The sequence below is a fragment of the Pygoscelis adeliae genome, unplaced genomic scaffold, assembly GCF_000699105.1.
Source record: "Pygoscelis adeliae isolate BGI_AS28 unplaced genomic scaffold, ASM69910v1 Scaffold155, whole genome shotgun sequence".
NCBI classification, from domain to species: domain Eukaryota; kingdom Metazoa; phylum Chordata; class Aves; order Sphenisciformes; family Spheniscidae; genus Pygoscelis; species Pygoscelis adeliae.
The window spans coordinates 302,561-305,745 of NW_008824932.1; the positions used below are offsets into that span (position 1 = coordinate 302,561).

General features: G+C 34.6%; 1 protein-coding gene across 1 annotated transcript in view; it reads right to left on the reverse strand.

Annotated features, from left to right (window-relative positions):
- Window positions 1-2,449, reverse strand: part of LOC103917839 (period circadian protein homolog 2-like) — a 43,169-nt gene extending 40,720 nt beyond the window's left edge. Inside the window, 2 exon segments of the mRNA XM_009325035.1 lie at window positions 1,285-1,338; window positions 2,392-2,449. The gene's annotated coding sequence lies outside the window, so the exon portion shown is untranslated.
- Window positions 2,450-3,185: the final 736 nt, after the last annotated feature.

Below are 3,185 nucleotides of genomic sequence, written 5' to 3' on the forward strand. Positions count from 1 at the left end.
AGGAAGAAGAAAATCTGAAAACTCTTCTATTAAATCTAGGAAACCACGTCTATCAGTATATGCCACTGCCATGTAACACAAAGAAATAGTAAAATAAAATTCAGAAGTTCAGAATGTCAACATTTGTATGGCGAACAATTACATCACTTTGTTTCATTTGACTATGCAGAAGGAATGTTTGGAACAAAAATTTGGAACCATGTTTAGATCCCAAGCTAACCATTTTGGAAGACAGCCCACGTTAACATGCCTTAATTTAAAATGCTGCGCATCTACCAATGTTAAAAGTACATTTGCACTGGCTAGACTTAAGGAAGAATTTATTCACAGCATTCCATTCTGCATAACGTTGCAAAGCCGATACGAGTTCTATAAGTCTCAGATTATGATACAAATCCGTGTACATTGGTTCTTTAAATGTTTTGCCTCTGTCTATCATAAATTGATAAAACAGGATTTAAATTATAAGCTCTGTATCTGACCATGAGAAGTGTTAGAAATTGCCTTATATGGAGCTACCTGCAGATTTCGCAATTTTTAGCTTGGACACTGCAAATGTGGAATGTCTTTCAGCACTAGTTAAATCCTGGTTTAAAGAACATTAACTCATCTCCCTGTAATCTATATTTCCTTAATGGAGTTAAGTTTCTACCTTTGCTAATCAAGATCTACAAGAAATTACCCACAAGGTCTTGCCTGACTATTTATGAAGTGACATAGCACTTCTCTAGTTTGATGACCTCCATCATGACATCTTCACAGATAAAAAAATAAAGAAGGTTTAACAAAGTCTAGGTTTGAAGAGGATATTCGCAGTAGCAGCATGTACCATTTTAATCGGGTACAATATTGGCTTCATCTACTTAATGCATTTAGGAAGACATTAAGAAAAACCAGTCCCTGTAAACTACTTAAAATTCTCATGATAAGCCTTTCTACAACTTAACTGAAAACTAAGACAAATCTAAGCCAAGAGGATTTTTATCTGAAACTAAATACAAGTCATTCAAACCAGGCATTTTATCAGTTTGAGTAGAATTAGAGGCAGTCAAATCTAATCTTCTGGTCTTCTGTTATTTATCAGAGGAAATGTACAGGTGACTGAGTATGCCCAAATCCCAAAGAACTAAGAGTTCATCCATGTATGGCATCTCAAGAAGGTCCAGTATAGGAAGAATACAGAACTTGTGACAACATTTCCTTCGATACTGAGATATATCTATTCTAAGCATAGAAGACTTCAAATATTAGAAAAGAATGAACAACCTGCTTTAGGGAACACACCTGTACTACAGGATCCCAACCAAGTTCACTTTTTGTAGAGAACTGAAGTCACACCTGCAGCACTGAAAAGAGAACGTTGTCAGCTTTAAGAACCTATTCAGATCACATTTTCTAGCCATAGAAAAACAGTATTTTTTTTCCAATCATTTAAACTAATCAGACACTATAGTATTAATCCTCAAAGTCTCAGATATAATTTCATCTGTATTGGAATATTACAGTACCATCCAGAACTGCTATCCTTCCCTTTCCTGTCTTGGGCCAATATTGTCCCATCATCAGACCACATGTAACAAAACTACTTGGATAAATTTTCTTTGCATCACAGATGACATGCCTCCACCATTCTCCTTTAAACTCTCAGCTGTTTCCTTTTTTTGCTCCAATAACCATCAACTTTTCTTCACTTTCAAAATGTTTCCATAATTCTAACCATCTATTCTGCTTTCTTAATCCATCACACATCCCACCTGAGTTGTAATAAGCTTTTTTTGTCATCAGCTTCTCACACATCGAACATAAACATGCGTAAGTCAGTATCTCTGATGCCATGCGTACAACTTCTCAGAGATTAGAATAGTATCAGCCTGTTAGAAAGTAGAGCACAACTGACCAAAAAATACTGTTGGAAGCTATGACCTGCTTTCTAAATCAAAGCTTAGAAGCATAACATTTTCCTTTCTCCTCCTGAGCAACCATCCTGATTATCCGAGTAACACTAGCTACTTTGTTTTCCGGACCCTAGAATTTTCCTCATCATTAAGATTTCTTAAAACACCTGCAAGAGCAATCAAAAGACTAGAAGTTTATTAATAAACTTCTGCACAGCAAACAATGCAGATGTAGCACTTGATACTGGACACTACACTAAATTTCAGTTTCCTAAAGATTTAGAGAAGCCACACCATTTCCATGTTCTTCATGATTCATACAACAGGTCTTTAAAACTTTAATGCCCTGAATATCTTTTTATTTTTCAGCATTCTGACATTACAGCTCAAATGAAGCATCCAAAGCAGCAACAACAACAAAAAAAATCAGTTCAGACTCACTGAGAAAGAATTGATACTATAAATCACTTTCTTGGGGACACCATAAGACACTCACCTTAATGAATGTACTAATCACGATCTTTCCAAATCTGAAAGTGTCATCAATATATTCCTATTAAAAAAACACACACACCAAGTTTTATAAGCAAGATAAAAAATTATTTATGAAACATAAATCAAGTCCATTTAATAATGCAATACAAGTCTAACCATGTAAAATACATATGCCGCAGATGAAGAACAGCTATAAAGACTACAAATACAAGATGAGAGGAAATGCAAGGAATTTTACTGATAAAAATATGTAACCTAACTTCTAAATTGGCTCCTTGAGCAATGCACAGAATAACAATGCACTCAATTCTGTTCCTTTTATAAACATTAAAAAAACCACCCAAATTCCATCTCCATGACCTTCATTTATTGTTAGAACATTGTTTAGATAATACAGATATCAACACAGTGTACTTCAAAAATCAACCATTCACTCATCTGAGAGCATCCAAGCTAAAGAATGAGTACTATCTAGTATAAAATTTGGGGTCACGTATTAGAATTCAAGTTATGTTTCTTCTTCCACAGGTGACAATCTTAAAACATTTCACCACCAAAATACAAATTCCAAATTAGCCTTAGCAGATGAAAAACTGTTCAGAGAGCTAATTCAACTGAGTGAAAGTATTGACATCATGACCAAGACTAGTTTCATATTCCAAAATACAAGTCTGCATTCTTAAAGCAAAAGCTGTTCCCAGCTTACAAAAACTTATGCTTCTTTTACTTATCTGTTAAACACACACGAAAAAAAAAAAAATCACAGAAAGAAGCTTCCTTAGCTATGTCCCAGAG